This window comes from Hydra viridissima, unplaced genomic scaffold (assembly GCF_058129835.1).
Source record: "Hydra viridissima isolate aposymbiotic clone 2 unplaced genomic scaffold, HvirCarnegie_v1 scaffold_12, whole genome shotgun sequence".
Taxonomy (NCBI): Eukaryota; Metazoa; Cnidaria; class Hydrozoa; order Anthoathecata; family Hydridae; genus Hydra; species Hydra viridissima.
Window position 1 is genome coordinate 527842 of NW_028324311.1, and position 26668 is coordinate 554509.

Here is a 26668-nt window from a genome sequence, read left to right on the forward strand (position 1 = left end):
ATGGAATTTTAATTGATAAAATATTACAGTAAACAAATACATTTTTGCAGGATTATATTTGGAGGAGACAGAAATACACCTTGTGAGCCTGTGCACCAGGGACCGTCGTTGTGGAACGGAACACATTTCTAAACACCTAGATCAAGAGGAAAACTACGCTAAAACAATTGGAAGCTGAATGTAAACGCTTTTCATTACTTATATGACTTTGTTACATTCAAATGCATACAGGTGTTTGGGAAAATACTCATGAAACTCCACTTTAAGGTTTAACTTTTAAACGTTTTTTTCTAAAATTTTTTTTTTTTTTTTTTTTTTTTTTTTTTTTTTTTTTTTTTTTCATTTCACAACTGTGTTAACTTTGTCATTTTTTACTATATACTCTTACATTTTTTAAAATGGAGCTCGGTGAGAAGACAAACTCCTGTTTTATTCTTGGTGCAGCCATCGATTAGTTTATTTCATGGAGTTTATTTTGTAAAAAAAAAGTTCTAAACTAGAAGAAAAAGAAAGAGCTCGCTTTTAGTATAGGTTAGAGTAACTTATGTCAATCTTTAGATATACTATACGTCAAGATGCAAAAATTCAATTTCACCTTTTTTGAGTCCCTCGGGTACGCTTGTTAAAAGACTAGTAACAGCACGTAACTTCTTACGTAGGAAAAAGTGCTTTTAATCTAAAGTACTACATTTACCTGCTGGTGATGATGGCTGAGTTCATAAATCGAGTCTTTTCGCGTCAACTTTAAAGTTGCTTTTGTAAAGTAAGGAGCATTGATGAGATAACTAGCGTTTAAGAGACAAACTTAGGGTCATTAAGAAGAACATTAAATTGTCTGCAGATGTTACTCAATTTTGACGGTTAGATCCATTCGAGGAAAAGGAAAAGAAGCCAAGTTTAGTTAATGACTTTTACCAACGTTTTTACGTCGAAGCATGGGCATGGGTTAACAGAAAACAAAGGTAACGACGAACTCATTGATTCTTTTTAACAATTTAGCAAAGCGTGACGAACACAAGCAGAACTTTCAAAAGGAGATTTGCCAAAAGCAGTTTTAAAGAACAACTTTGAAGAGCAGATTTCAAAAAAGAAACAACTTTTAAGAGCAGATTTCAGGGACCAACAAAACGAAAGAAAGGGAAGTAGAAAGTGCATGTCATTTTTACTGGTCGGTTAAACGAATTCATGTTGGAATACGAAAACAAATAGGAATGAATAAGTAATTGAGTTGAACAGTGAAAATTTGAGACAAAATGTACTGTCCAACTGCAATACTGACAATACCTTAGTTTAGCAAGTAATTGAAGCCCAGCTGACTGATTAATTGAAGGCCAGTAATTGAAGAGCCCAGCTGACTGATTTTTCAATTGTACGGCAACAAAAAGGCATGGGGACAAACCACTCGCCACAAGCATTTGAATATTTACTAAAGCTCGACCTTTCTCAGCGCCTCGATAGGCACGGAAAAAACACACACTTCTACTAAGTCACTGTGTATTAAGGTACATGTCAATTCTTTAACTGTCGAATTTCGTTAGTTTCGGGGCTTCAGGAAGGGCAACCACAAATGTACAAAAGCGAAACATCGTCTTCGGACGCATCAACCATTTATGCACGAGCACGAGATCAGCCAATCGACCAACTCGTACTTACTTACAGTGAGAAAACGTTAGATAGCGGGAAAAAGCATACTTACCTGACGGTGAAGCAAACCTGATCAACATGGGGCTTCTTCCAGGGTGAGGCTTTTGTATTGCACTTCGCCTGGGCTGACTCTGGGTTGACTGCGATTACCGCTAACGTCGGTAACTCGACCGTACACTTTCTGGCTGTGGGGGCCTGCGTTGGCGCTCGCCCCTTTCTCTTACGATGCAATCAAAAGCATCGCTTCTCGAGCCTAAACATTAGGCTCCTAAATTAGACGCAATGAGCGCTCCCTTTTTTCTTTTTTTAACTGCAGGTGCTGCTGCCCAGTTCCGGCTTCTGCAACTTTTGCCAATTTTCTTTCTCCGTTAAGTGTTACATTACAAGAGCATTATGGAGCTAACTTCTTACGGAGATTAAGTTTCCTTTGTGTTTATAGAATACCAATGGATGGGTGCCAATAAGGTCACGTGCGTGCACACTTTCTATTCATGTTACGCTGGATCCGCGCAAAAGTGAGGAATTTGGTACATCCACGTGACCTATGACGCATTTTTACCAAATTCTCTTACTTTATTCTCCCTTAGGTTATAGTTTATGTTCAATAAAAATGGCTGCCGAGAATGGTTTTGCTTTACACTTTTTCTTCGGAACTTCTGATTTGCTTTGAATGTGCATGCACTTCATTGGAGAGGTATGTCTTTATGCTGTCTACTAGTGTAGTACTATCTTGTTTTGGCTTCCTTGTGGACCCAACCCTAACGTTTGTTCTTTTTTGGGAAGCACTTAGCAACCCCAAAACATTGAACTTAAAATGTTGGTCAACTAGCATGCGTGTTCGTTTTTACCCAATAGCAATAGTCTCAAACACGGATTTGCAGAAATAAAAGGCACACACTCACACACGCACTTCAAGCTATTATTTTGTTTTGGCTAGGGCAAAACGAAAGCCTACGGCACCAGGAGTTCCCAGGCGGTCACCCATCCAAGTACTACCCTGGCCCGACGGTGCTTAACTTCCGTGATCGGACGAGAACGGGTGTGTTCACCGTGGTATGGTCGTAGGCGAAGAGGTTGTCACCCATTAACGACTTTATACTGTAAACGCCTCATCATGGAATTTTAATTGATAAAATATTACAGTAAACAAATACATTTTTGCAGGATTATATTTGGAGGAGACAGAAATACACCTTGTGAGCCTGTGCACCAGGGACCGTCGTTGTGGAACGGAACACATTTCTAAACACCTAGATCAAGAGGAAAACTACGCTAAAACAATTGGAAGCTGAATGTAAACGCTTTTCATTACTTATATGACTTTGTTACATTCAAATGCATACAGGTGTTTGGGAAAATACTCATGAAACTCCACTTTAAGGTTTAACTTTTAAACGTTTTTTTCTAAAATTTTTTTTTTTTTTTTTTTTTTTTTTTTTTTTTTTTTTTTTTTTCATTTCACAACTGTGTTAACTTTGTCATTTTTTACTATATACTCTTACATTTTTTAAAATGGAGCTCGGTGAGAAGACAAACTCCTGTTTTATTCTTGGTGCAGCCATCGATTAGTTTATTTCATGGAGTTTATTTTGTAAAAAAAAAGTTCTAAACTAGAAGAAAAAGAAAGAGCTCGCTTTTAGTATAGGTTAGAGTAACTTATGTCAATCTTTAGATATACTATACGTCAAGATGCAAAAATTCAATTTCACCTTTTTTGAGTCCCTCGGGTACGCTTGTTAAAAGACTAGTAACAGCACGTAACTTCTTACGTAGGAAAAAGTGCTTTTAATCTAAAGTACTACATTTACCTGCTGGTGATGATGGCTGAGTTCATAAATCGAGTCTTTTCGCGTCAACTTTAAAGTTGCTTTTGTAAAGTAAGGAGCATTGATGAGATAACTAGCGTTTAAGAGACAAACTTAGGGTCATTAAGAAGAACATTAAATTGTCTGCAGATGTTACTCAATTTTGACGGTTAGATCCATTCGAGGAAAAGGAAAAGAAGCCAAGTTTAGTTAATGACTTTTACCAACGTTTTTACGTCGAAGCATGGGCATGGGTTAACAGAAAACAAAGGTAACGACGAACTCATTGATTCTTTTTAACAATTTAGCAAAGCGTGACGAACACAAGCAGAACTTTCAAAAGGAGATTTGCCAAAAGCAGTTTTAAAGAACAACTTTGAAGAGCAGATTTCAAAAAAGAAACAACTTTTAAGAGCAGATTTCAGGGACCAACAAAACGAAAGAAAGGGAAGTAGAAAGTGCATGTCATTTTTACTGGTCGGTTAAACGAATTCATGTTGGAATACGAAAACAAATAGGAATGAATAAGTAATTGAGTTGAACAGTGAAAATTTGAGACAAAATGTACTGTCCAACTGCAATACTGACAATACCTTAGTTTAGCAAGTAATTGAAGCCCAGCTGACTGATTAATTGAAGGCCAGTAATTGAAGAGCCCAGCTGACTGATTTTTCAATTGTACGGCAACAAAAAGGCATGGGGACAAACCACTCGCCACAAGCATTTGAATATTTACTAAAGCTCGACCTTTCTCAGCGCCTCGATAGGCACGGAAAAAACACACACTTCTACTAAGTCACTGTGTATTAAGGTACATGTCAATTCTTTAACTGTCGAATTTCGTTAGTTTCGGGGCTTCAGGAAGGGCAACCACAAATGTACAAAAGCGAAACATCGTCTTCGGACGCATCAACCATTTATGCACGAGCACGAGATCAGCCAATCGACCAACTCGTACTTACTTACAGTGAGAAAACGTTAGATAGCGGGAAAAAGCATACTTACCTGACGGTGAAGCAAACCTGATCAACATGGGGCTTCTTCCAGGGTGAGGCTTTTGTATTGCACTTCGCCTGGGCTGACTCTGGGTTGACTGCGATTACCGCTAACGTCGGTAACTCGACCGTACACTTTCTGGCTGTGGGGGCCTGCGTTGGCGCTCGCCCCTTTCTCTTACGATGCAATCAAAAGCATCGCTTCTCGAGCCTAAACATTAGGCTCCTAAATTAGACGCAATGAGCGCTCCCTTTTTTCTTTTTTTAACTGCAGGTGCTGCTGCCCAGTTCCGGCTTCTGCAACTTTTGCCAATTTTCTTTCTCCGTTAAGTGTTACATTACAAGAGCATTATGGAGCTAACTTCTTACGGAGATTAAGTTTCCTTTGTGTTTATAGAATACCAATGGATGGGTGCCAATAAGGTCACGTGCGTGCACACTTTCTATTCATGTTACGCTGGATCCGCGCAAAAGTGAGGAATTTGGTACATCCACGTGACCTATGACGCATTTTTACCAAATTCTCTTACTTTATTCTCCCTTAGGTTATAGTTTATGTTCAATAAAAATGGCTGCCGAGAATGGTTTTGCTTTACACTTTTTCTTCGGAACTTCTGATTTGCTTTGAATGTGCATGCACTTCATTGGAGAGGTATGTCTTTATGCTGTCTACTAGTGTAGTACTATCTTGTTTTGGCTTCCTTGTGGACCCAACCCTAACGTTTGTTCTTTTTTGGGAAGCACTTAGCAACCCCAAAACATTGAACTTAAAATGTTGGTCAACTAGCATGCGTGTTCGTTTTTACCCAATAGCAATAGTCTCAAACACGGATTTGCAGAAATAAAAGGCACACACTCACACACGCACTTCAAGCTATTATTTTGTTTTGGCTAGGGCAAAACGAAAGCCTACGGCACCAGGAGTTCCCAGGCGGTCACCCATCCAAGTACTACCCTGGCCCGACGGTGCTTAACTTCCGTGATCGGACGAGAACGGGTGTGTTCACCGTGGTATGGTCGTAGGCGAAGAGGTTGTCACCCATTAACGACTTTATACTGTAAACGCCTCATCATGGAATTTTAATTGATAAAATATTACAGTAAACAAATACATTTTTGCAGGATTATATTTGGAGGAGACAGAAATACACCTTGTGAGCCTGTGCACCAGGGACCGTCGTTGTGGAACGGAACACATTTCTAAACACCTAGATCAAGAGGAAAACTACGCTAAAACAATTGGAAGCTGAATGTAAACGCTTTTCATTACTTATATGACTTTGTTACATTCAAATGCATACAGGTGTTTGGGAAAATACTCATGAAACTCCACTTTAAGGTTTAACTTTTAAACGTTTTTTTCTAAAATTTTTTTTTTTTTTTTTTTTTTTTTTTTTTTTTTTTTTTTTTTTTCATTTCACAACTGTGTTAACTTTGTCATTTTTTACTATATACTCTTACATTTTTTAAAATGGAGCTCGGTGAGAAGACAAACTCCTGTTTTATTCTTGGTGCAGCCATCGATTAGTTTATTTCATGGAGTTTATTTTGTAAAAAAAAAGTTCTAAACTAGAAGAAAAAGAAAGAGCTCGCTTTTAGTATAGGTTAGAGTAACTTATGTCAATCTTTAGATATACTATACGTCAAGATGCAAAAATTCAATTTCACCTTTTTTGAGTCCCTCGGGTACGCTTGTTAAAAGACTAGTAACAGCACGTAACTTCTTACGTAGGAAAAAGTGCTTTTAATCTAAAGTACTACATTTACCTGCTGGTGATGATGGCTGAGTTCATAAATCGAGTCTTTTCGCGTCAACTTTAAAGTTGCTTTTGTAAAGTAAGGAGCATTGATGAGATAACTAGCGTTTAAGAGACAAACTTAGGGTCATTAAGAAGAACATTAAATTGTCTGCAGATGTTACTCAATTTTGACGGTTAGATCCATTCGAGGAAAAGGAAAAGAAGCCAAGTTTAGTTAATGACTTTTACCAACGTTTTTACGTCGAAGCATGGGCATGGGTTAACAGAAAACAAAGGTAACGACGAACTCATTGATTCTTTTTAACAATTTAGCAAAGCGTGACGAACACAAGCAGAACTTTCAAAAGGAGATTTGCCAAAAGCAGTTTTAAAGAACAACTTTGAAGAGCAGATTTCAAAAAAGAAACAACTTTTAAGAGCAGATTTCAGGGACCAACAAAACGAAAGAAAGGGAAGTAGAAAGTGCATGTCATTTTTACTGGTCGGTTAAACGAATTCATGTTGGAATACGAAAACAAATAGGAATGAATAAGTAATTGAGTTGAACAGTGAAAATTTGAGACAAAATGTACTGTCCAACTGCAATACTGACAATACCTTAGTTTAGCAAGTAATTGAAGCCCAGCTGACTGATTAATTGAAGGCCAGTAATTGAAGAGCCCAGCTGACTGATTTTTCAATTGTACGGCAACAAAAAGGCATGGGGACAAACCACTCGCCACAAGCATTTGAATATTTACTAAAGCTCGACCTTTCTCAGCGCCTCGATAGGCACGGAAAAAACACACACTTCTACTAAGTCACTGTGTATTAAGGTACATGTCAATTCTTTAACTGTCGAATTTCGTTAGTTTCGGGGCTTCAGGAAGGGCAACCACAAATGTACAAAAGCGAAACATCGTCTTCGGACGCATCAACCATTTATGCACGAGCACGAGATCAGCCAATCGACCAACTCGTACTTACTTACAGTGAGAAAACGTTAGATAGCGGGAAAAAGCATACTTACCTGACGGTGAAGCAAACCTGATCAACATGGGGCTTCTTCCAGGGTGAGGCTTTTGTATTGCACTTCGCCTGGGCTGACTCTGGGTTGACTGCGATTACCGCTAACGTCGGTAACTCGACCGTACACTTTCTGGCTGTGGGGGCCTGCGTTGGCGCTCGCCCCTTTCTCTTACGATGCAATCAAAAGCATCGCTTCTCGAGCCTAAACATTAGGCTCCTAAATTAGACGCAATGAGCGCTCCCTTTTTTCTTTTTTTAACTGCAGGTGCTGCTGCCCAGTTCCGGCTTCTGCAACTTTTGCCAATTTTCTTTCTCCGTTAAGTGTTACATTACAAGAGCATTATGGAGCTAACTTCTTACGGAGATTAAGTTTCCTTTGTGTTTATAGAATACCAATGGATGGGTGCCAATAAGGTCACGTGCGTGCACACTTTCTATTCATGTTACGCTGGATCCGCGCAAAAGTGAGGAATTTGGTACATCCACGTGACCTATGACGCATTTTTACCAAATTCTCTTACTTTATTCTCCCTTAGGTTATAGTTTATGTTCAATAAAAATGGCTGCCGAGAATGGTTTTGCTTTACACTTTTTCTTCGGAACTTCTGATTTGCTTTGAATGTGCATGCACTTCATTGGAGAGGTATGTCTTTATGCTGTCTACTAGTGTAGTACTATCTTGTTTTGGCTTCCTTGTGGACCCAACCCTAACGTTTGTTCTTTTTTGGGAAGCACTTAGCAACCCCAAAACATTGAACTTAAAATGTTGGTCAACTAGCATGCGTGTTCGTTTTTACCCAATAGCAATAGTCTCAAACACGGATTTGCAGAAATAAAAGGCACACACTCACACACGCACTTCAAGCTATTATTTTGTTTTGGCTAGGGCAAAACGAAAGCCTACGGCACCAGGAGTTCCCAGGCGGTCACCCATCCAAGTACTACCCTGGCCCGACGGTGCTTAACTTCCGTGATCGGACGAGAACGGGTGTGTTCACCGTGGTATGGTCGTAGGCGAAGAGGTTGTCACCCATTAACGACTTTATACTGTAAACGCCTCATCATGGAATTTTAATTGATAAAATATTACAGTAAACAAATACATTTTTGCAGGATTATATTTGGAGGAGACAGAAATACACCTTGTGAGCCTGTGCACCAGGGACCGTCGTTGTGGAACGGAACACATTTCTAAACACCTAGATCAAGAGGAAAACTACGCTAAAACAATTGGAAGCTGAATGTAAACGCTTTTCATTACTTATATGACTTTGTTACATTCAAATGCATACAGGTGTTTGGGAAAATACTCATGAAACTCCACTTTAAGGTTTAACTTTTAAACGTTTTTTTCTAAAATTTTTTTTTTTTTTTTTTTTTTTTTTTTTTTTTTTTTTTTTTTTCATTTCACAACTGTGTTAACTTTGTCATTTTTTACTATATACTCTTACATTTTTTAAAATGGAGCTCGGTGAGAAGACAAACTCCTGTTTTATTCTTGGTGCAGCCATCGATTAGTTTATTTCATGGAGTTTATTTTGTAAAAAAAAAGTTCTAAACTAGAAGAAAAAGAAAGAGCTCGCTTTTAGTATAGGTTAGAGTAACTTATGTCAATCTTTAGATATACTATACGTCAAGATGCAAAAATTCAATTTCACCTTTTTTGAGTCCCTCGGGTACGCTTGTTAAAAGACTAGTAACAGCACGTAACTTCTTACGTAGGAAAAAGTGCTTTTAATCTAAAGTACTACATTTACCTGCTGGTGATGATGGCTGAGTTCATAAATCGAGTCTTTTCGCGTCAACTTTAAAGTTGCTTTTGTAAAGTAAGGAGCATTGATGAGATAACTAGCGTTTAAGAGACAAACTTAGGGTCATTAAGAAGAACATTAAATTGTCTGCAGATGTTACTCAATTTTGACGGTTAGATCCATTCGAGGAAAAGGAAAAGAAGCCAAGTTTAGTTAATGACTTTTACCAACGTTTTTACGTCGAAGCATGGGCATGGGTTAACAGAAAACAAAGGTAACGACGAACTCATTGATTCTTTTTAACAATTTAGCAAAGCGTGACGAACACAAGCAGAACTTTCAAAAGGAGATTTGCCAAAAGCAGTTTTAAAGAACAACTTTGAAGAGCAGATTTCAAAAAAGAAACAACTTTTAAGAGCAGATTTCAGGGACCAACAAAACGAAAGAAAGGGAAGTAGAAAGTGCATGTCATTTTTACTGGTCGGTTAAACGAATTCATGTTGGAATACGAAAACAAATAGGAATGAATAAGTAATTGAGTTGAACAGTGAAAATTTGAGACAAAATGTACTGTCCAACTGCAATACTGACAATACCTTAGTTTAGCAAGTAATTGAAGCCCAGCTGACTGATTAATTGAAGGCCAGTAATTGAAGAGCCCAGCTGACTGATTTTTCAATTGTACGGCAACAAAAAGGCATGGGGACAAACCACTCGCCACAAGCATTTGAATATTTACTAAAGCTCGACCTTTCTCAGCGCCTCGATAGGCACGGAAAAAACACACACTTCTACTAAGTCACTGTGTATTAAGGTACATGTCAATTCTTTAACTGTCGAATTTCGTTAGTTTCGGGGCTTCAGGAAGGGCAACCACAAATGTACAAAAGCGAAACATCGTCTTCGGACGCATCAACCATTTATGCACGAGCACGAGATCAGCCAATCGACCAACTCGTACTTACTTACAGTGAGAAAACGTTAGATAGCGGGAAAAAGCATACTTACCTGACGGTGAAGCAAACCTGATCAACATGGGGCTTCTTCCAGGGTGAGGCTTTTGTATTGCACTTCGCCTGGGCTGACTCTGGGTTGACTGCGATTACCGCTAACGTCGGTAACTCGACCGTACACTTTCTGGCTGTGGGGGCCTGCGTTGGCGCTCGCCCCTTTCTCTTACGATGCAATCAAAAGCATCGCTTCTCGAGCCTAAACATTAGGCTCCTAAATTAGACGCAATGAGCGCTCCCTTTTTTCTTTTTTTAACTGCAGGTGCTGCTGCCCAGTTCCGGCTTCTGCAACTTTTGCCAATTTTCTTTCTCCGTTAAGTGTTACATTACAAGAGCATTATGGAGCTAACTTCTTACGGAGATTAAGTTTCCTTTGTGTTTATAGAATACCAATGGATGGGTGCCAATAAGGTCACGTGCGTGCACACTTTCTATTCATGTTACGCTGGATCCGCGCAAAAGTGAGGAATTTGGTACATCCACGTGACCTATGACGCATTTTTACCAAATTCTCTTACTTTATTCTCCCTTAGGTTATAGTTTATGTTCAATAAAAATGGCTGCCGAGAATGGTTTTGCTTTACACTTTTTCTTCGGAACTTCTGATTTGCTTTGAATGTGCATGCACTTCATTGGAGAGGTATGTCTTTATGCTGTCTACTAGTGTAGTACTATCTTGTTTTGGCTTCCTTGTGGACCCAACCCTAACGTTTGTTCTTTTTTGGGAAGCACTTAGCAACCCCAAAACATTGAACTTAAAATGTTGGTCAACTAGCATGCGTGTTCGTTTTTACCCAATAGCAATAGTCTCAAACACGGATTTGCAGAAATAAAAGGCACACACTCACACACGCACTTCAAGCTATTATTTTGTTTTGGCTAGGGCAAAACGAAAGCCTACGGCACCAGGAGTTCCCAGGCGGTCACCCATCCAAGTACTACCCTGGCCCGACGGTGCTTAACTTCCGTGATCGGACGAGAACGGGTGTGTTCACCGTGGTGTTATAATTATAGAAGGTTAGGATTTTTTTTAATATATATATATTTTTTATTTCGCTTTTTATAAATATTTTTTCTTTCTACTGTCGCTGGATCCTCTTAATGTCTGTGATTATTGATTTTCTTATTTGCGGAGGTACGTATAATTTATTTATTTTCGTTTTTGTATGTTACATATATCTGTTTTTTTTTCTTTTAGATAGATTGTTATTTCGGTTGTTTCATTGATTTTGTTGGTCATTTTGTGTATATGTTTTCTTTTTCTTTTTATATATCTTTTTTTCATACTTTAACAAATATACCTAGCCTTTTTAATCTTAGGTAGTCTTTATTATTTTGTTTAAGTTTTATTAATATTTTCCACGGTTTCATTATCTTTTTTGGCTCACTTTCCTTCTATTTTTTGTTTTACTCATAACCATTTTGGTCCCTGTCATCAGCATTCTTGTATATTAAATTTTCTTGTGTTTTTTTTTTTTTTATTCTTGTGTAGTTAAATAGGTTTCCTCTGTTAGTTGTTTTTTTGTTTGTTTTTGGTAACACTATTATTACTATAATCTTCTCTTTTAAACAGATAAAGATTTTGCTACTATTTATCTGTCTTCTCCATATATGTATATATATATATATATATATATATATATATATATATATATATATATATATATATATATATATATATATATATATATATATATATGTATAATATATATGTATATATATATATATATATTTATATATATATATATATATATATATATATATATATATATATATATGCATATAGATATATATATATAGATATATATTTATGTATATTTATATATATATTTATATTAGTTGGTATTCAATTTCTATTATTTTTCCATCATAAGTATGCAATATAGATAATTAACGTTTTACTATTTGTCTTATTAAGCAGCATCTTTCTGTATTTTAATCTAAAATTTTCATTCTCCCTTTATGATGTTTTAAGTTCCATAATATCATGAAAAAGTTTTAAATGATTTGGTTTAATATTTTAATTTTAGCTGAGTCCATTTTTAAGTAATGATGAAGAGAACTTCCACTAAATTGTAGTTGGTTGGTCAAAGGCTAGTTAGTTAGGTATGTTGACTTACCAAATGTGTTTCTTTCACAATTCTCTTATTTTGTTTTTGACATTTTTGATTTTTATGTATTTATATTGTTTTTAATTTAAATACGCTATAGCAAGTAACCATGTTAATAAAAGTGTTGAATAAGAAAGACCTTTAACTCTGTTGTTTTTAATTTTTTTTGAACAATCACTTTAGAATGATCTTTTTTTGTTCAACTTAAGCATAATTTTGTTTTACTGTTAAGAAGTTTTGATTTTTAAGTATATTTTTAGCACTTTTCAACCATTTAGGCAATTTTTATGTTGCCTATATTTAGATCATCTGAAAAACTTGGTTTTTTTAAATTCTGTGTTACTCATATGAAAATATAGGTCTTATAAAATATTGGTCTCAATACTTGTTCAACTAATTTTGTAATAAATTTCAACTAATTTAAATAAAACCATGAGTGACGCCATTTCTGATTTGCTGATTTCTACATTATATCTGCATTAGGTAAATAGGCTAAATTTGCAATTTTAGACTTCCAGGAACAGCTGTTTAGAAATATCAGTTGGCACCCCTCATTACCTTGAACCTTAAAACTGACAACTTCAAAGCCTCCAAACTTTTTTCTGATATTTTTTTATGTGAATAGTTTTTCTAAAACTGTTTTCTGGATTTTTTTGTCTCAAAAGTTTTTCTTTTATTAACTTTTATCATGTAAGAAAAAAATCTCAAAATTGGAAAATTTCTGAAAAAAATGGTATAAAATGACAAAATGAATTCATCAACAGCTTCTTACAGTTTTCTTATTAGCTGTTATTGTCTGCAAAAAATAGGTGAAATATATGCTTTTTTTTTTTTTTTTACAGATATTATGGGTTCATTTTATTTTACAGGCAGTCTTCATGAAATCACTTGGATACAGCAAAGTAACAATGCTGTAAAGGCATGTTTATAGTACCAGATGAAAAGCTTTGTCCACAATTCAAATATAGATTAGCATCAGGTGAAGAATCAGAAGTGGGTAAGATGAAGATTGAAGATGATAAAGAGAAAAAAATTATGCTAGAGTCAACAAGATAATTGCTCAACAGTACTTTGTGTGAACTTGAAAAGTCTCCTATAAAAGTTTATCCAGTGAAATCCTCTAACAAAACTTCATTTGGGAAGAGAAATTTAAACTAAATTGAAGAAGCAGTTACTAGGAAACTTGCAACTGTTCTGAATATCACTGAATCTGATCTTAATGCACTAGATAAGATTGAAGTTCCAAAGGAGATTTCAACCAAAGTTGATGATCTAGACTACCTTGTTAACTGCATGAAATGATAACCCTTTAAAAACTTCTACCCTTTAAAAACCCTTTAAAAATTTCTTAAAAAACCCTTTCAAAATTTCTAACAGATGACAGCAACTTCAAATTTTGACATTAACCTTAAAATCTTTGTCTGTCAGAAAAGAAGCAAATGAGTTTTCAGTTTCCAAAAGCAAAATTCAGAAGGGAATTTTTTTACATGAGCAAAAAGGCATCATGATATACCCTGATGTGATTAAATGCGACAGGCTCTCTGACAGGTTGTTGCTGTATATTTTTTTGTTGATATTATTACCAAAGTCATTAAACCCTATTTTGACACTTTTTGGGGATGATGCTTTATGAGAATTATTCTATTTGAGGATTTCAGCACCATTTCCCTCATTGCCTTTTTTTTATTTTAGTGTAGAATGAAATACAAAGTTGCAATGAGATCATTGGTCATTGTAGAAGGGCAATCTTGGGAAGAACAAAACAGGATATTGTTATGGAATTTTGCAGTTTTGCAGTTCTGCTTGTAAAGGAATAATGAGGCAAGGAAATTGTTTTTTTAACATATCAAAACACTATCCAACTGTCATAAGTGCATTTCTCTAACTGTAATTGTATCAGATTTCACTTTCAATTTTTGGGTTAGAAAAAGGTTACATTTAAAATTTTTTGCAAGGATAGCCAGAATCACCTATAACATGAACATATTGATGAGCTTCTAAAACTTGTTTAATAGCTGAGTTTGCAAAAACTTATGAGTTGTGAACAGTTCCAGGTCAAGTTTGCTTCTTGTATTTTGTTCAAGTCAGACTTCAGATTTGAAGTCTGACTCCTTTTCTGACTTGATAATTTTGTTATTGTTGTAAACCAAATATATCTCCCTTTCAAAAAATATAAAGGCAGTTTTAGAAAAAGTTGATTGTATGCGAAGAAAATGTATTCAGAAGTAGAAGTGAGACAATCATAATGGATGAGTGGCTTTAAAATTCTAGTATTCCAATTAGTTTGCAAGCAAAACAGTATAGTTCAAAGGAATACTGTCAGTCTTATCATCAAAATTTGGGGTGAAGATAATAGATTGGAAAGAAGTTTGAGAAATCTAGAGAGTGGTCTACTAAGTTTAAAACTTGTCAAGTTGGAAAAATGTAAATCTAGAGTTCTCTGTTTTGGATATTCAAAAAAAAATTATTGCTCCCAAGTTGATAATCCAAGAAGTCAAAAAGAGGTAAGACTACAAGTCATATAGGAAGCAGAAATTCTCTGGAAGTTCCCAATCGCAGTTCAGGTAAGGCCAACGGGAATCCAAAAGTGCATTACAATGAATGATGAAACCTACTGAAACTCATCTGTTTGATGCCAGCAATTTTATGCAATCCCAAAAGGAACAAAGCCTAATTTTTTGCTAAAAGCAATTTAAACCAAAAAATTTATCAAGAAAATTGTAAATTGGCAACTCATCTGTTCATGTGGTTTCAAAACTCAGCCATTTTTTCATCTCCAAAGTTTATGTTAAAGAATGCTTAACAAAGCGACTTATGCCTATGATCCAAAAGCATGATCATCCACCCATTCTCTGGCCTGATGATGGATCTTGCCATTACCAGGAAGTGTAATCAAATTAACAAAAGTGTAATTGTATTAACAAAATGGTGTCAATATTTTTCCAAATAACATGAATTTAGCACACATGCCACCACTTTGTCCAATTGAAAAATTTCAGGCAAGTATGAAATATGAGCTGTGTAAGAAGGGCTTAATACAGTAAACATCAATAACACTGCTGAATTTGGGGTGTGGCATCACAAAATTTTATTAAAATTGTTTTCCAAAAGTTAATGTGAGGTGTCCACACTAAATTGAGAAAATATCCTGATCAGCTCAGCTATCAAAATAAGCATGGCAAACTGTAAATTTATAACATAACTTATGGTTAGTCATTTGAAGTGTTTACTAAAAAAAAAAGTTAGAAACATTTAAAGTGAAAGTGTTGTCAAAAGATTGACAAATAATAAAAAACGTTTTAATTAAAACATGTTATAATTTTTTTACATATGCACTGGTTCTACTTTCAAAAAAGTTGGCTATTTATGGGCAAATAGTAAAAAAAAAATGAGGGCTACCAAAGCTTTTTCTAAATACCCTATAATTCATGTTGTTTGGTTTTTATGAAAAAGATACAAACTTTTATCATACAAAAAAGGATGTGTAACAACAATCTATGAAATTTCCACCTTTATTTAGAATTGTTAAGACCTATTGGGGAAAGTCGTAAAATTTCCTTGATTTCATATAACTAGAGATTAAAGAATTTTCAGATGTTGGTATTTCTCAGCGTCTATCTTAATAGACTCAGTGTGCAAAGGTGGTATTTCTGTAGTTTTCAAGTTCATTTTTTGTGACAGTGGTTCATAGCTGTCAATTCAACTTGAGTTCAATTTTAAGGTAGGAGTACAAAAATCTAAAAGTCATGTTATGCTACTAAACAGATTGGTATGATAGGTGGATGTTATATAAAATATATTCTGTGTATTACTTAAAAAAATTTACCTATGAGTTTGTCATTTAATATAAAAGCTATACTGAGATGACATTTTAGATTTGTTTCTACATGCGTGTTAATATTTGTAGATCTATTAACAAATTAACTTGAATGAAAGATTTCTATATCAGATTATCCAGTCAATCAATCTCAATGATAAAGTGCTCCTAATTTTTAACTTTTGATAATATTGAATGAAATAAACCTAATCCCAAAGTTTGACTTACTTTCTGTGTTTCTTGAAATAATAAATGAGTTGCACACAGCATCAAAGTCCACCATTTTCAAGTTGTAAAAGGTGCTACTAAATTTGATCTTTTTTTCAGAATTCTGCAAAAAAGTTACAGAAATTAAAATTATTACTTCATTAATCAGCAAAATCATAATCAGCAAAAAAAGTTTGAAAAAAGTTGAAAATAAGTGGAAAAATTTGTTCCTGCATTGCTTCAGGTAACTTTACAGCAGTGATGAAAAAAAAAGATCTCTTTTAGAAGTAAATGCTTTGATTCTCCTTCTAATTATTAGAAACCTTTGTGTATGTTTAAGTATTTTGTATTGAGTATTTATTTGTGTATTTTTTGAGATCATCAAGTAAGGCTAAAAAGGAATTGGTACTAAATTAAATACCAAACTCAAAGCTTTAGGATTTCAAAGGATTTAAAAAAGTGAAAATTTTAGAAGGCATTTTCAGAATAAGTTGAATTTCTAAATCAGAAGTTTAGAAAACCAAAAAATTCTCTCTTTGTGCTGAGGAAACTATCAATTCCAAAACAATTATTTTTACCTCAATAGTTTTTTTAGACACCAAAAATATTTATTATGTAAATCTTTTTCTTTCCTTGAATTTAGATAAAGATGAAAAATTTAGCGAGATTATGGTTGACCAAGCATCATCTGACTGGATGAATTTTGCTAATGTCATTTATTTGAATGAGTTTTACAATATAGTAAATTTTATGTCAGTTGTTGATAAATTTCAATTGAACTTGGAAATATTTCTTTGTAGGATTACTAAAATAAATTGATTGAACTATGAGGAAGGGATTGCAAACTGTCTTTATGCTCTAAAAATATTTGATATTTTGTTGGGTGTAGCATTAAATGGTAAGAAATTGAATTTTATTTCTGTGTAAATAGAGTAACTTCTTATTTGTACAATATTTTACTTCTACAAAATTATTTCACAGAATTTCTATAGTTTCTAGCAAAATGTTTTCAATTACAATTAACTTTTTAGTTCCAGAATAATAAATTGTACACTTTTTTCTTTTAAAACTTTTTTTGTAAATATTATTTAACAGAGATAATTAGGATACTTTGGTTGCATTTTGTGTATTTATTTATAAAAAGAGATGCTCATAGAAATAGCACATCCCACAAAAAAGATTCTTTTAATTACATTTAGTAAACAGTGTTTCTATGTATTTGATTTTAATGGCATTTCTTATGACAACTTACAAGTTGGAACTTGCATTATTATTTGGATGTACATATAACAAAAACCATTGTTGTTAAATATTGTTGTATAAAAGTGCTCAATGAAATATCACATGCTAAAGGAAAATCTCTTTATTAAAAATTAGGGTTTTTCAATAAAATTCTGAAGTGGGAATCAGAAGAACAAGGCATTGTAAATATTATTTATAATGAACATTTACTTTTCTTGTAATTGAACATGGGGCAAAACAAGCATTGCTCTGTTGAAAAGAAAAAAATGGTTTTAAACATATTAACAAATGAAGTTAATATTTCTAGAGTTTTGCATCAACTAGGGTGTTCTAGAAAATTGGTTCAAAACTGTCATAAACATATTAAAAATGCAATCCAGTGATGATAAAATTTGACAGCCACCACTAAGAAAAACTTCAACCAATACGGATGACCAAATTATTATGATGCCTTAAAAAGATCCTTTTTTAATTTCTCATGAGATGAAAACCAAAATTGAAAAACAGTATCACATAGTTATGTCAGCCCCAAACATTCATGATTGTTTATGAGAAGCCAGCCTTTGAGGCTATATAAGCAAATTTAATTGCTTCCAGTATGATGGGAAAGTATACATTTGGCATCCTATGAAGCAAAAAAACAACCCATTATGTACTCTGAAGATAATGAAGTACAGTGGGGATAGTATTAAGGTTTGGGGAGCTATTTCCTGGCATACTATTGGTCAAAATTGATGGAAATTTGGATCAATACAAATACAAAGATATATTGCAAAATTTAATAAAACAAAAAATGTATGCTAATGATAACCTACCTGTTACTTGGATTTTAATGCACAACAAAGGCCCAAAGTATGCTACAAGATCTGTTAAATCTTGGTTTGAGGAAAGTAATTATAATAAATTATAATTATAATAATAAATAAAAAGTTAATGTTTTAGAATGCCCACCCAAAGTCTTGATCTAAATCCAATCAAGAACTTATGATATTTGGTTGGCTTAATGAAATATATAAACCTCAAATTTAAGGTTTACTTATTTCATTAAGTTTTGGGGGATGTTGGAATACCAGTGCTGTCAAATGAAGTCAAAAGCTTGTTACTTAAACAACTGAAAATGATGTAAAATGATAAAAAAATGATTATTTTTAAATTTAGAAAAAACAGTTCCACTTCAAATGGAGTTGCAATATGGACACGTGAAGAAGCTGGTGAATGTTGGATTTTACCAACAACTGCCTAAATTACTAAAAAGCACTTTCCTGTTGACAAATATCTCCTGGTCTACGTAAGTAAGCTTGGTAGGTCATATGAGGCCTGCAGGCAACAGGTTTAGTACTGCTGGTTTAAGTGTATGACAATTTTTGTCTAAAATGCTTTGATTTTCCAATAACTTAAATAAAATTCTGAACAGTGTAGAAATCAAAGTAGTACTTTTATTGATGACTTCAAAACAGGAAGCTTAGATTTATCTACCTTCTATTCAAAATAATTGTATTACCATCTTTTTTTTTAGTATGATTCTTTCTATATCCAGTTGAAACTGATCATTGTTAACTCAATTGCATCTCTTATAAATCCAATCCTTGAAGGGCAGCAGTAAAAAGGTATTTTAAAAATAGTTTTTACATCTAGAATCAGTGCAACTTAACATGACTCTTAGGTTTGAAATTTTAAACTTTTTTTGAAAAATAAGCAAAACTTTTATGTAGGACATTATTTAAAAGCGATACTACTTTTTTTAAGGTATCATTTGAACACAATTCTTTCTTTAATGGTCACTTGTAGGTCATGCAATTATGTCAAAGATTGGTTTGTTGTTAAAGCTCACACAAGTTTGGTATTGCTGTTCTTATGAGTAGATTTGAACTTTTATCATTACTATTATTTTGTTACACTTCTTATACCATAATTCTGTATGGTATATTTACTTTAATATAATATTATTACTTTGATATAGGCTGGGATGAGTATTCATTTATAGGTCATTACAATTCAGCTGTACAACGTAAAACACAGTAACCAACATTTTTATCAAAATTTACTTTTTTATATACTCTTTGATACCAACTCATGCAGAATTTTTATGTAATATCCTCTTTGGAAACAGGCAATTATATCAGGAGTTACCACACAGTAACTACAACATTTTATTCTGATAAAAAAAAAAAACAATAACAAAACCCAGTATCTACACGAAGTTGTAGATAATGTGTTTTGAATTTGTTATGATTGTAATCTACCAAAAATATATTTCAAGCGTAGTGAAATTCAAACTCAAAACACAGTAACTAACTACTAGCAACGACTTTTTTTTAATTCTTAAATTTTTACATTAAAATTTAATGTAAAAATTTAAGATTTAAGTTTTAAGACTTAATTTAAGTTATTTAATAACTAATCGAAAAAAGAATTATGGACTGGGATCACAATTATCCATTACCAAGACGCATAAGTAAGTTCTCTTAAGTAATTACTTATTATTATATTATGTTTTTACATTAACATGTAATTCTATTTTTAGTCAACAACGTTGAAGATGATTTAGATCCTGATTTTATTCCTATTACTGTTAATGAAGGTACTAAATGTTTTATACACAGTATTTACTTAGTTGCACAACATATTAACACATCATGTTATATTTTATATTAGTGTTTATTATATTTTTTAGTTGAAGAAGTTGAAGAGGATTTGGATGAAAATGACTTAGATCCTGATTATATTCCAATTACTGAGCATTATGGTACTAAATAATTTATATACACAACAATGCATTTGTTAATACATCATATTTAAATGTCACATAAAGTTGTATACCAGTATTTATATTTTTTAGTTGAAGAAGTTGAAGAGGATTTGAATGGCAGTAACTTTGATCCTGATTTAACCCCAATTACTGAACATCAAGGTACTAAATAATTTATATATACCTACAACAATGCAGTTGTTACTACATCATATTTACATGTATACAAATATTTAACATATTCCAGATAATCAACTTATTGAAACTGCAAGGAAAAAGAAGAAGTTTAGTCAGGCAGATAAGAAAGCAGTATTAGAAGAAAAAAGGGAATTAAAAAATGTCAATGCCAAGACAAAACATCCAAACCGTTCTCTTACATGCCCTGTAGAGTGTAGAAATAATTGTAGAGACAATCTATCCACTGATCATCAAAAGTTTTTATGGAAAACTTATTGGTCTCTAACAACATATGTCCAGAGGAGACAATTTTTAGCAAAATGTGTAACAATTACATCTGTAAAACGTCGAACAACAGTTGAGGGTTCTGTTCATAGTTTTAAAAAGTCACAATCCAGGATTTACAAACTTCCAGACTCCAAAAAAAAAAGAAGTACAGGTATGTAAGACCACTCTTCTAAACGTTCTTGGCTATACAAATGATTCTGTTTTAACAGAACTAGTTAAAAGGATGAATAGTAATTTTTTAATGTCATCTGTTACTGAAAATAGAGGACAGCAAAATATTAAAAAATGTTTACCCAAAGATATTGTAGCTGATCATATACGGCTGTACAAACCATCTGTAAGTCATTATCGGCGACTTAATGCACCAAATATAATGTACTTGCCTTTTGGACTAACAGTAAAAGCTATGTATGATGATTTTCGCTCTCAACATAAAAACTATTGCTCTCAAGAGTTTTATAGAAAAATCATAAAGGATTTAAATATATCTTTAAGAAATCCCACAATTGATAAATGTGAAGATTGCTATACCTATCAAAATATAATTGAAAATTCTACTGATGAGAATAAAATTAGAGATAATATTACACTTTTAGAAAACCATAAAGCCAAAGCTGTAGCAGCAACGTCAAAATATAAGGAAGATTCTAAACTGAGTATCGAGTCAACTTGTATCTACTCAATGGACTTACAAAAAGCTATATTAATTCCTAATATGCCAGATACTAAATCTAATTTTTTCACCAGTAGACTAGTGGTATTTAATGAAACATTTGCTCAATTAAAACCAAATGCCTTATGCCACTGTGTACTTTGGCATGAAGCCATTGCTGGGCGTAAAGCTGAAAATGTTACAGACTCAATATTGACTTTAATTAGTAACCAAAGAAATGTACAAGATTTTATTTTCTGGGCTGATAATTGCACTGGCCAGAACAAAAATTGGACCTTATACACGGCATTGGTATGTAACTTAAATTCAACAAATTCCTTATTTCAAAGTACAATATCAGTAACAATGAAATACCTAACTAAGGGTCATACCCATATGACTGCTGATGGGGTCCATGGAAATATTGAAAAAAAAATTTAAAAAATTAGGCATATATATGACTTTGAAGACCTTAAGAATTGTATTTCCCAAAGCCGAAAAAATTGAAATATTTTAGAATTGAAAGATTTTTATGAGTGGCAAAATAAAAAAAGGACAACCAATGTAAAAACAGAGAAATTGTGTGGATTTAAAATGAACAGTGTTGTTATGGCTAAATTTTCAAGAGGATCAACTTGTATGGAATACTGGACAGATTTTAATGGAGAGCCAAAGACTGAATAAGTACTTTACAATTATTTTATTATGTTTTACTATAATTTATTTTGTTTATACTTGTTGTTATTATTATATGAAACTGTAAAAATTGTTCTACCTGAAGACTAGGTATTTTCAAATTATATATTTTATGCAATAAAGAAAGTGATACATATTTGTTTTCATTTTTGAATTTTATTTTAAGTGGTTTTTTCTAGCTTTCACATAATTTTGTTAAATCTGTCATTTATCTGTTATTCTTTAGTTTGAAACCAGTAAATTATGCAATTTAGTATGATAATTGTTAGGTTGAGATTAAAGAAAATTAACAAAATACAGTTTGTGGTAAGTAAAAGTAAATGATTCATAATACCAACAAAATGTGGTGCTTTAAAAGACTAGATTCAACCACTACCATGTGGACGTTACTTTCTAATTGAGCATTTAAATAGAAATTCAATATTAGTTTAAGTAAATTAGTGCGAAATAAGCATTTGTTAATTGGTTATTGTTTTGAACTTTCATACAAGTTTGTGTAAATACTCCACTCATAAAACAATTTTAACATTTGTTAGTTCATTGGAGTTAGGGGAGTATTTAGACTTTATTCTAGGAGGAATAGGGCAACTCGATTTTTCACTATGCCACGTCTTCTTGCCGAATGATAAATAGGATTAATGATTTTTCAAAATATTGAATACAAAATATAGATCTAGGAGGAGTCGGTTGACCCATCACCCATCTTAAATACCCCCCTCCCCCCAAATGGCATTAATTTTTATTTAACAAATATAATTTACACATACCGTGTTTTAAATTAAATGTAATAGGATTTTCAAATTTTTCTATTAATTTCAAAACACAGTATCTACAATTACAGCTTAATGAAAGCTAAAAGTACCATTTTGTCGATTTACATTGAATTCTATGCATTTTCTTGATAACCGTATGAAGTTTCAAGTGATGAAAGTTATGAAGTTAAGTTGGCGGCCCGACGTACTTTACAAAAGTCATTTTTATATCAAATTATGAAAAATACAGATACTGTGTTTTGACGTTGTACAGCTGACTTCTCATTACAGTTCTCAGACCATATTTGAAAACTACAGGGAAAGACCCACAGTTGTCTACTTTTTCTGTTTTTGAGAAAAATGGAATTTTCTGTTTGAAGAAATCTGTAGTCCTGAATGTTAAACATTTTTTAACACCTAATTTAAAAATCACCTGATAACTGCAATTTTTTGTTTGCATGTTGTCAGAAGTATTAGATAAGCACCAGTATATGAAAAAAATGATGTAAAGGTGAAAACTTGTGATGTTAGGCGTCTGTAGTTTTTCCCATGTGATCTTCAATTATGGTCTAATGGAGAGTAATACTGATGACCTAATAGCATAATGTCATTAAGTTAATTCTGTATGTTAAAATTATTACATCTAAATATTGTTATTTTAATATAATCTGACTAAAGAGTTAAAATTCTTTCCAGACTACTGATCTCTTTTAGTCTATTCTTTTGTGAATACTTTTTTTTTTTTTAAAAAAAAAGATTCTTTATTCAGTTTTCATATCTAATGATGATAGATGGATCTAGAACTGAGTAAATTTTTATGTCCACGGGACACGGGACTATTTGATGCTCTTTTGAATATACTTAATTCCTTGCAACACTATATTAAAATTCTTGCAACATTTATTTTGGTGATCTGGACTTCATTAAAGTCTTAAGTATTATATTTATCCATGATTAAAAAACATTTTAAACGATTAGTTTATTCTCTAAAACTTTTATATAGTTCTCTTTTAATTTATTTTCAAAATTTAATGTTACTTTTTTATTGAGATGTTAAAGCTATTTTTTTGTCGAAGTTTCGTTATATCATTTTATTACAATGTAACCACGCAGTGGAATATCGTAAAGTTGTCTTGTGTGTGTGTTTTTTTTTGCAATAGACTTTCATGTTAACTTTTTTCTAGCAAAAGACTCTGTCATGAATTTCAAACAAAATTGCATACATAGTCAGTACGAGGCAGTACTTGGTCAAAATTAGTTTTGCATCAATACGATTGCTGTTTTATCATACAAAAAGAAAACAGCACTCAGAAAACTTGCTCCATTTGAAAAAATACCAGACTGGTAAGTATCATTATATTTTAAGGAAATTTCTTTTTCTCGGGAGTTATTTGTGTGCCTCATTTTCTGGCAAATATGCGTTTATTTGGCTCATTTTAAGAACAGGTTTGAATTGAAACATTAACTGCTTACTGCGTTAAATGCTTTTCTTGAACGTTTTCTTTGAACATGCAAAGAAGAAACTGTGTAAGAAGTAATGCCATGATATGGATTTAAACTGCCCCTTAAAAGTTCAAAGAAAGTGTTGATGGAAACCAAATACTAAAAGCTGCTTTGATAATAAAAATAGTAGAAGCCTGTAGCTGAGCTTATCTTTAATTAACTCTTGAATAAAACTTGCTTGTTTTTTTTTAAAAGAAAATTCTAATTTCGTATTTTAGATTGATGTTTTTGTTTCTTTTATCCGAGCTATGTATCGAACTGCGTTATCATTCAAATGAAGGGTTTATGTAATTCACCGAACCTGGTGAATGCAATGTTAAAGTAACGACTTAAAGGATCATACTTCTAAAACTCCCACTAATTGTAAAAGGTGCGTTTGTAGTCTGTAAACAATTTGCAATGATAAAAATCTTGTAAACTCTTAGCAATATTAAAAGTCTTACTTTAGTATTAATTATTATATTTTAATGATTAAAATTTATTTAAATAACATTATGCTAAGATCCGATGAAAAGTTCGCTCAAAAGTTTAAAGAAAGTTCAAGCAAGCAACTAGAAAACATACTGCATAGAAACATACTCTAATATCTTGCAACAGGTCCTCAGAAATTTTTTTTAAAATTATCATCAAAAAACATTTTCTTATTTCAAAAATGTAAAAAACAACTCTTTTCATTGGAGGGCTGAGGAGAAATGATATTCTTTAGGGTAGATCAGGAATTTTATTGTTCATCGTAACTAAGATGAGAGGTAACTAAAAAGACATGAGCTAAACTAAGCTTTAGAGTATGTCGATGCTGGTTTCGAATAATAAGGGTGATTAAAACTAATCTCTCCATGCCCTAAACCTAGAACGCCTGTTAAAACCATATATTTTTTTTTTGTTCTTTCATAAATTAGATCAAAATTCTCAGTAGATTTTGATTTTGACCATTTAAAATTTTAAATTCCCCCCCCCCCCCCCCAATAATTTACCCCCTGAATTAACTTTATTTTTTTTTTTTTTTGAAGAAATTTGAACTCTATCCATTTTGATTTAGTTCTATTTTAAGCAAATAAAAAAGGTTTTTAGAGACCATGCCCTACGGGGAGGAGAGGATCATCTTTAATTTTTAATTTAACAATTTCAGTTTAGTTTTCTAACATATTTTTGTAATTTAAATTTCTATTATAATTATTAAATTGATAATTAAAATTTTTATTCTGAATATATTATTTAATTTTTTAACTTGACTTTTTAATTTATATTTTACAATTTAAACTTATAATGCAACTTTTTGATATAAATTTCTAATTAACATTTCTAGTTGAAATTCCTAGTTTGAATTTCTAATTTTCTGATCTGAGTTTTTAGTTTAAATTTCTAACCAAAAATTTCTAAATTAAATTTCTTTGGAAGATTTCTAATTAAGTTCTCTAAGTTTTAAGTTTTCTTATTTAAATTTCTGATAAATTGTTTAAGCTTCTTGTTTGAAATTCTAATTTAACTTCGTGAGTATGAGTTACTCGTTTAGATTTTTAACTTATACTTCTAATTAAAGCTTTTTCTTTAATTTCTTAATTTAAATTTCAAAATTAAATTACAAATTTACACTTTAAATTTTTGATTAAATTTACACTTTAAATTTTTGATTAAATTTTGAAAATTTATGTTTAAGTTAATAAATTCTAATTAATAGTTTGAATTTCTAGTTTAAATTTCTAATTCAATTTCTTTTCCAATTTTCTGATTTAATCTACTAGCTTTAAAATCTAACTTAAACTTTTAACTTAAACTTCTTATTTAGATATCTAATTTAAGTTTCTAACTTAAATCTCTAATTTTCTGCCTGAAAACTCTAACTTAGCTTTCCGAGTTAAATATCTAATTTTAAAATCAAATTCAAATTTCTAATATAAGTATCAGTTTTAGATTTCCTATTTAGTCTGTTTCTAATTTACTGAAATTCTAAACTAACTTTCTAATTTAGCATTTTTAATTTAAATTTCGCTTGGAGAATCTTTTACGTTTAACTAGGTGACAGATTGAGTCATAGAAACTTGTAATTTGTCTAATGCTGCATCTACCCACACAACGCTTTTAAAATATTCATTGTAAATTGCTGCATACTTTCTAGCGAGCTGTCTTTCCTACTCCAGACATTCTAGTTAATATTGTGATTGATTTACTCGAGTTGTTTGTTTCGTAAACGTATTGGTGAATTTGATATAGTATGTCATCACGCGAAAAAATGGTTTTCGTCGGTGGTAGGTATTTTGTCTATAAGTTCATTTTATTTCAAAACTATCGCAGTTATAAACGCTATTTAAAACAATTTTAGTATTTTTTATACGTAAAACACTCCCAGTGGAATATTTTAAGTTTAATTTGAGAACCCTCTCCAAATCGAGTTTCGAAAAAACTTATTTGAAAAAAATTTCTTTAAAAAGTAATTTATGAAGTAGCGGCCTTTGGGGTGAGGAAGGGAGGAGGGTTAAAATTATGTACCGCACGAGGGGCGG

At 32.4% G+C, this 26668-nt stretch overlaps 1 protein-coding gene, 7 non-coding genes and 1 pseudogene across 16 annotated transcripts in view; 5 read left to right on the forward strand and 4 right to left on the reverse strand.

Moving 5' to 3' along the window:
- Nucleotides 1–1688: 1688 nt before the first annotated feature.
- Nucleotides 1689–1860, forward strand: LOC149880605 (U1 spliceosomal RNA). Its single transcript, XR_016446068.1, has one exon. It is a non-coding gene; the product is annotated as a U1 spliceosomal RNA (small nuclear RNA).
- Nucleotides 1861–2592: 732 nt separating this feature from the next.
- LOC149880606 (5S ribosomal RNA) lies at nucleotides 2593–2711 on the reverse strand. The gene has a single exon (XR_016446086.1). It is a non-coding gene; the product is annotated as a 5S ribosomal RNA (ribosomal RNA).
- A 1735-nt stretch (nucleotides 2712–4446) lies between these two features.
- LOC149880607 (U1 spliceosomal RNA) lies at nucleotides 4447–4618 on the forward strand. The gene has a single exon (XR_016446069.1). It is a non-coding gene; the product is annotated as a U1 spliceosomal RNA (small nuclear RNA).
- Nucleotides 4619–5350: 732 nt separating this feature from the next.
- Nucleotides 5351–5469, reverse strand: LOC149880608 (5S ribosomal RNA). The gene has a single exon (XR_016446087.1). It is a non-coding gene; the product is annotated as a 5S ribosomal RNA (ribosomal RNA).
- Nucleotides 5470–7205: 1736 nt separating this feature from the next.
- Nucleotides 7206–7377, forward strand: LOC149880609 (U1 spliceosomal RNA). Its single transcript, XR_016446070.1, has one exon. It is a non-coding gene; the product is annotated as a U1 spliceosomal RNA (small nuclear RNA).
- Nucleotides 7378–8109: 732 nt separating this feature from the next.
- Nucleotides 8110–8228, reverse strand: LOC149880610 (5S ribosomal RNA). The gene has a single exon (XR_016446088.1). It is a non-coding gene; the product is annotated as a 5S ribosomal RNA (ribosomal RNA).
- A 1507-nt stretch (nucleotides 8229–9735) lies between these two features.
- Nucleotides 9736–26668, forward strand: part of LOC149880611 (uncharacterized) — a 59027-nt gene continuing 42094 nt past the window's right edge. Inside the window, exons 1-8 of one of the 9 annotated variants that reach the window (XR_016445698.1) lie at nucleotides 10954–11108; nucleotides 12004–12079; nucleotides 12954–13632; nucleotides 13777–13905; nucleotides 16909–17006; nucleotides 18509–18638; nucleotides 18867–18957; nucleotides 19139–19268. The gene's annotated coding sequence lies outside the window, so the exon portion shown is untranslated. Of the gene's footprint in view, nucleotides 9778–10526; nucleotides 10614–10846; nucleotides 11109–12003; nucleotides 12080–12926; nucleotides 13633–13776; nucleotides 13906–16751; nucleotides 17007–18508; nucleotides 18652–18866; nucleotides 19014–19138; nucleotides 19269–26668 lie in introns of those variants that run through there. The other 8 variants (XR_016445699.1, XR_016445700.1, XR_016445703.1 and 5 more) reach the window with 8 other exon arrangements.
- LOC149880612 (U1 spliceosomal RNA) lies at nucleotides 9964–10135 on the forward strand. The gene has a single exon (XR_016446071.1). It is a non-coding gene; the product is annotated as a U1 spliceosomal RNA (small nuclear RNA).
- LOC149880613 (5S ribosomal RNA) lies at nucleotides 10868–10989 on the reverse strand (annotated as a pseudogene).